A 7,861-nucleotide genomic window follows, 5' to 3' on the forward strand; every position below is an offset into this window, starting at 1 on the left:
GTCGCTCGAATACCCTCTAGTTCATCACGTTTAATTCACTGTTACAGCTGCACAGTACACCTACGGAATTTATTACCCCTCAAAATAGTCTCAGTTCTCACTATAAAGAACCTGACACTTCCGTCGCCATCAGCTGTGGCCGAGCGGTTCTAGGCGCTTCAGTCCGGAATCACGCTGCTGCTACAGTCGCAGGTTCGAATCCTGCCTCAGGCATAGATGTGCGTGTTGTCCTTAGGTTAGTTAGGTTTAAGTAGTTGTAAGTCTAGGGGACTGATGACCTCATATGTTAAGTCCCACAGTGGCTAGAGAAAAATGAAGCGAAAATCCGTATTTTAATTAGAAATAAGCGATTTAGTCGAAAATATGTTTCAGTTACACTTTGTGTGTCTACCTCATAAAGTAGTAGTAAAGTGTGTGCCTGGAAACCGACAGATTTTTGTGACCATCCAATGTAATATATTCGAGATATCTCAATCAAAAATTAAGATTGACTTCTCTTAAGGCCGGTCCACACGCAACGATCTGTCTGCGCAAATGTCTGCGCACATCACATCTGCGCAGACAGATCGTTGCGTGTGGACAGAAGATTTGCACCAACCTGAGGTGTGTGCAAACCTGGAAGTTGGAGTTGGAGGTTTGAGCGAAACCTCTCAAATCTGTGGGTTCAAACCACATCTGCACAGACAAGTTGGAGCATGTGTACAGGAGATCGCCGCAAATCTGGCGCGAAACAGCTGTTTACTCAGTCTAGTGTTTGTATTTGTGCGCACAGGGCATTAAAATGGCTGATACTCGTCAGTGTTCTCGAGAGTTTGTAAGTGAATTCATTGAAATATATAGAAACCACCCATGTTTGTGGAAGATTCAAAGTAAAGAATATAGTGACCGAGACAAAAAGACAGCAGCATACAATACTCTAATTGAAATATTGCGGGCAGTTGACGCCTCGGCAAACAGAGAAACGGTAATAAAAAAAATTCGTTGCGAACTGGCGAAATTATTTGCGGATGGATGTCGAAACCTATAATTATCTCTTAAAGCTTGTAACCCCTCATATTATGAGAAAAATACTTGTATGAGAAGGGCAATTTCTCCTCATGAACGGCTGGCGGTAACATTAAGAATCCTAGCAACAGGAAGGAGCTACAAGGATTTGGAATTTTCAACTGCAATATCGAAACAACCGTCGAGTAAAATAATACCCAACACATTTGAAGCTATTTACGCTCTCCTGAAGGATGATCCATGAAGGCAAGTCAAGTAAATTAAGTCTGTCAGTGAACTATTTACCGAAAAGAGTTATCCAAAGTTCAGAAATCTAGAAGATCTGGTGTAAGAATAGATCAAGTATACCAGCCAATGTTATAGTATTTTGATCTGCTTGGCTTTCTTAGTGATCAAGAAACGCCAACACCAAGCAGGAGTACAATTGAAGATGAAATTGGAGTGTCAATGTGCCAGGAAATGGAACACGAAGTAATGTAAAACAAAACAGGTTCGCCCTGCAACTCTCGCACTAAATGTACGTGAGAAAACTGCTTTCGCTTTAGCAGCCACTGTCTACACCATTTTGACCGCTTTCTCTGTTTCCTGCGGGTGGTCTGAATGTTTTTTGCAACACAAGCTGCGAACACAGACCACAACAGAACTTCCTCCATTTCTATATTTCAAAATAACTGAATTAAATTTTTGACGTTTACGGTGAGCGTAGTCGTTTGCCACTGATATTTCTTTTCTACACCGACAGATGGCGGGCGAGTAGTAAATTGAGGTTTGTGTCGTGTGAACACACCACATTTGCAGCGATCTTTTGCATGTACAGACATCTGCGCCGATGTCTGCGCAGACAGATCGTTGCGTGTGGACCGGGCTTTAGCTGGGATTCATAATCATGTAAAATTTTGTGAGACATCGTGGTCCCCTTTTAACTGTAAAATACAAGGACTATGGGTATCTGCTTTGAATGGTGTTGCTTCTTGCAACTGACGCAGAGTATGCTTTGTAGTCTTAAGTGACTACAGCATTCTTACTTGCAAGTTCTCAAACTGCAGCAGCAGTTAGTCAAACGTGTCGATGCGTTATTAACAAGTAAGCCTACTACAAACAATACATTTGAACAGAAATCAGTGTACTGCAATCATCCTCCCAATCCTACGAAAATTTAAAAGTGAATAATGCACACTGTTAAGTATTCATCATTGGAGCTACTCGTGAATTCTGTACAACTACAGTTAACTAAATGCAGTAACGTTCAATAAGGTGGAAGTCCATTCACGCTATATTACACAATCCCATTTATAAATACGAACTTCAATGTAGAATATTTTTGCTGTAGAATAGTGCCTGGCATAATATAGTACATACCCTGTCACTAATACTACAAAGCATAATCTACTGTCCACACTGGACTTGCATTCAGGAGAATGACGGTTCAAACCCGCGTCCAGCTATTCATATTTAGATTTTCCGTGATTTCCCTAAATCGCTTCAGATAAATGCCAGGAAGTTTGTAATTGAGTATGGTTGGATGGTTGATTCGGGGAAGGGGACCAAACAGCAAGGTCATTGGTTCCATTGGATTACGGAAGGATGGGAAAGGCAATCAGCTGTGTCTTTTCATAGCCATTAGTCATAGTATGTGTGGGCGCAGATCTCAAACAGGAACAAATATATTTCTAAACGTATGTGCTTAAACCATTGAACGTAGTTATCAGTGCTTACACGAAACATGTCAAGCCTACTAACGAGTGCCTGGCCTCACGGAATCTTCCGATCATCATGGTGACTCAAACGTCGAAACCAATAAGCACCTCACGTCTTCTCTGCAGTAGCGGTCGTCAAATTATGACCCGCGGGCCGAATTCGAATATTCGTGCGGTCCTCGGTTCTCAGTCGCATTTTATAATAATATGCATATAGCAAGTAGCAGGCAGGCGAATCCAAAGACGTCAACTAACTGTAAAAGCTTCTTAAGAGTGCAGTTTTCCTGCTCAGTAACAAACGAAAAAACTTACAGCCACAGCAATGTTTTAAAACTTGCGTTGGTGCATTCGGCCGTGAATTGAGTGCAGTTGCCCACTTACCTCAGGTGCAGAGGTGTAAGTAGCGCCACCACTACAGGGGTAGATAGTGCTGGGACAACCGACTAGTTTTAACAATCGCTTGGTCAACTGACTATTTTTCATTCACTAGCTCTTTTTAGTAGAATGAAACAACCGAATAAAATCAGTCTCTACGGCCAAGTCAGCTGCATGAATCTCTTACATTAATTCTCCGCTTTGAGTGGTTTCACTCCATGTGAGACAACAGACTGCCCGACAAGTCTCCGACAATTATGGCAGTTATATTAATGTTTTCACTCAGTCTCCGGGTTTGAGTGATTTCACTGATATACTTTTTCAATCTTTTTTGTTATACGTGACCCATCCCTAGGGTTGATAATTGTTTTAGAGACATATAACTTATCTTATTTCGAGGAGAAGTGCATAAAAGTATATTTCTAAATATAAAGTATTTTCAAAATTTATGTACGTATGTATATATTTATTTACATTTGGATTTTTGGTTGTTTTTAGGGTTAATAACTGGCACTTATATATTGTTTCAATAAATACTTTTTAAATTAAATTTGTTGAAACTGTCTCTGTCTTCTACAGATTTGCACGTGTCACCGATAATTCTCTTTTGATAATGCTGACAACACGGAAACAGGACACAAATAAAATACATATTTTTTAATTGTTTAGTGACAACCACTTGCTTTTTAAGCATATACTGTCACTTGCCAGAGGTACTTTTCTCGTAAGAAATATTTATTATCATCCGAATCCTCTAATTGTCTTTGAATTTATTTAAACAACATACTTTCAGAATATGAATCATCCTTTCAGGTACACTATAGCGCGTTAAATTTATTTAGAGGATCAGTTTTTATCCAGTCGTATGATTTCTTCCATTCCCAGCCAGCGCCGACTGAATCTATAGTTTTCATTTGATTGCTCCCACAGACTGTTTTCAGTCAAAAGAAAGAATGAACGAATAATGCAACCGATATGTAAAACTAAAATCGGTTCTTTCCATCACTACAAGAGTCTAGTTTACCTACCTAGTAAGAAACAAAAATACTTACGGTGACCGTAATATTTTAAGACAGGCTTAACATTAATTGATGTTGGTGAACTCTGCCATGATCGAAGCAAAGTTGGACACTTACACTAGGGGCAGAGGGGTAAGTGGAGTGATGATTGCAGGGTTGAAGTATACGAGAGGAGAAATGCATATGTTTTGCAGTATTCTCAATTCCGGCCGACCGACTCATTCCAGTTAGGGTATAGGCTACATTTCAAATGGAAGCAAAATGGATTTGTGAATGCACATTTAGAAAAGCACTCCGTCTTCAGGCCACAAGTGGCCCATTGGGGCCATCCGACTGCCATGTCATCCTCAGCTGAGGATGCGGATAGGAGGGGCGTGTGGTCAGCACACCGCTCTCCCGGTCGTTATCATGACCGGAGCCGCTACTATTCGGTCGGGTAGCTCCTCAATTGGCATCACGAGGCTGAGTGCACCCCGAAAAATGGCAACAGCGCATGGCAGCCCGGATGGTCACCCACCCAAGTGCCGGCCACGCCCGACATCGCTTAACTTCGGTGATCTGACGGGAACCGCTGTATCCACTGCAGCAAGGCTGTTGCCCAATGCACATAGAGAGGGGTAAAGGTCACAACAGAATGCTCCAGAAAATTTAACTAGTGGACTCATAGTTGTTCCATAATTTTACCAGAATGTCAAAACATGTTTTCAAATATCTCGTACAAGCAACTGGTCCAAGAGCTGCTAAGACTGATATAAATACAAGAGAATTGGCACCAGTTACAACCTGATGGTGACGATTAATACGAAGTTCGTCAAATACGGGGCTTCTTTATAACAAGAAATATGAAATTAAATTAGGGCTGTTGAAATACTGCGTAATGAGTACAAGAAAAATTACATTCAAAACCTTTACTAAACATTTGTGATCGTGTCTTGTATCGCGAGTACAATTAATCATGCACTTATGCAGCCAACACAGCAACACTTCGGCACGCAATTAGTGTCACAATTTTGGAGTCGCTGAGGATTGCAGCAATCTGAAACAGAAATGTCGACACTAAGTGTTCCGAATGGTGTCAACTGTTAACTATCAGTGCTTGGTGGCTAGGAGCACAGTTACTGTGCCCTTTTTATTGCTAGTCTACTACGGGGGCTCAAAACGTAGATTTTTGTAAATTAGCAATTAATAATAAGATCTGTACATATGCGGCCCAAAGTGCCGCCCCACAATGGCAGTACTTGTGTAGAAAAGTTTGACCACCACTGCTCTACATGGTCGAACTGGAAAATACTGATGCCCTGATGCCGCCAAAAGTATTTACGATCTGCTCCAACTTAAAAGTGAGAGGGGAGTCACACAGAGCCCCAAATAATTCAGCGCAATGTCACAATTGCCATCAGTTTTGTCATGACTTGCAGCACTGAATTGGCCCCCCACACTGCGTTATACGTGGCGCTGGACACAAAACTGCAGAAACCTTACTATGATTCCACCCAAATGCACGAACTGTGGTCACTTGTGTGAGCGAAATCAAACCCCACACCTGAAACAACAGCGATCAGCACTCCTTCAGGACCTGCTCAGTTTCCAGCTCTACTGCTCTGCGACGTGCCATTTTCGAAATACAACCCATCAGCAACACAGAACCAACCACGCACCGTGTGGGCATCCAGCAAACCTTTCAGTTTAACAGCTGCTTCCGCACAGTCCACTGGCCTAGAGCACGACATGAAATTTCCTCTAGGTATGCTCTAATGAATCTACACTTACAAATTTCCTGGACAGTGCAACAGACTGTTAACGGAACTCCGACAAGCACCAGATTTTTTTAAAAAACTTAGTACCATCTGACCTGCTACCATTAACATTTCCAATGGATTGGATTTATTACACAATGCCGTTTAAGATTGTGAATTGGAATACCAATGGTATTTCTCACAATACTAAATCCAAGAAGAATTCCCATTGTGCTTATGCTGCCCTATTGACAGAAACCCATGTCCTATCTCAAAAACAAATTCTGGTTCAAAATGGCTCTGAGCACTATGGGACTCAACTGCTGAGGTCATAAGTCCCCTAGAACTCAGAACTACTTAAACCTAACTAACCTAAGGACATCACACACATCCATGCCCGAGGCAGGATTCGAACCTGCGACAGTAGCGGTCGCACGGTTCCAGACTGTAGCGCCTATAACCGCTCGGCCACTTCGGCCGGCAAACAATTCTGCAACTGCAATTAGATAATCTGCAGGAAGGACAGGATCGATAACCCAAGAGGAGGTACTGTGGTACTGATTAAAAATCTACCTGCTCACATGGAACTTGCCCACCTAAACTTAACTAAGGTAAAGGTCACAACAGAATGCTTCAGAAAATTTAACTAGTGGACTCATAGTTGTTCCATAATTTTACCAGAATGTCAAAACATGTTTTCAAATATCTCGTACAAGCAACTGGTCCAAGTGCTGCTAAGACTGATACAAATACAAGAGAATTGGCACCAGTTACAACCTGATGGTGACGATTAATACGAAGTTTAATGTACCTCTTTAAAGTTCACTAGTCATAAAGTTTCATAGTAGTGGAAGTATGTAATGCTTTGGTAGAAAGACTGGAAGATTTCATTACAGGAATCTTAAAATAACAATGTAAATTTTATTTTATTTTCGCTCTCACATGACTGTTTATACTATCAATTCCTGCTTCTCGAGATAGGATCAAACATGTGACACAAATGAAAACCATGTAGCTGAAGATCCACCTGCACTTCCACTCTTCCTATGCAACATTTTTGCCTTGCATTTGGCATTAGTGTGTCAAAATAAGCAAAAACAAAACTATATTGTTTTCGTCCAGACACTTGAGTGCAACACTATCAGTGAGAGACGTAGGAGACAAAGGTGAGAGCAAGAGGTAAATGCTTACAGATGCGGACAGACAGATATTACCACAATACAAAATATTGCCCACCCTTGGTGAGCAAATCCTTGGCAATTACCTGCAACTTCAGCCATATTGCCCAGCCATATGGCAAAATTGCCATCTATTGCAGCAATGTTGACAGCAACACTATTGTGGCCATAAACTGCCATAAGACATACCATCTTAAAGCACATTTACAAGATTTAACAAATATAACTGCCATGTCTTTGTTGTAAATACTTATGACTGACTGAAGAATGTCATCTCACAAGAAACTATAATTTAATATACTTGCATTGGTACATACATTCAGCTAAACATTTTGTGGAAAAAAATCCAGGAGATTCTGAACCAGATATCTCCTGCACCCACAATCTTAATTTTTTATGATCACAGTATCTTCACCAATAAAGGATTGTTTTCTTTATTTTACAACCTCAAATCTCTACTTATCACAAAATAATATAAGCACCATAATCTTCACTGCACAACCAAATTGTAAAAACAATTCACTTACGACGAGCTATGTTAACAATGCCCCCTGCACAAACCCAGAAAATATATACAGGTTGTCTCTTAGAAGTCATCAGGCTCATTTTCTCTCTTCTTACAGCAGTTACTTACAATTTCGTATTTACAGTTTGTAGGTGGAGTTGGTCCAAATGAATACTGCTCATTATATGTTTCATGAGACGTGCAGTGTCGAAGGAATTGATTTTCAATGCCGAATTTTATGTGCCCACTAGACAGAGTATTCCAAAATTAGTCTAGTGCGGTAGTTCTTAATTGACATGTATTGACACGAAGAGTAAAACTTGAACTTACCCAGACTTATGTACCG

General features: G+C 40.8%; 1 pseudogene; it reads right to left on the reverse strand.

Moving 5' to 3' along the window:
• Positions 1 to 4,577: 4,577 nt before the first annotated feature.
• LOC124556583 lies at positions 4,578 to 4,695 on the reverse strand (annotated as a pseudogene).
• Positions 4,696 to 7,861: the final 3,166 nt, after the last annotated feature.

Source organism: Schistocerca americana, chromosome 1 (assembly GCF_021461395.2).
Source record: "Schistocerca americana isolate TAMUIC-IGC-003095 chromosome 1, iqSchAmer2.1, whole genome shotgun sequence".
NCBI classification, from domain to species: domain Eukaryota; kingdom Metazoa; phylum Arthropoda; class Insecta; order Orthoptera; family Acrididae; genus Schistocerca; species Schistocerca americana.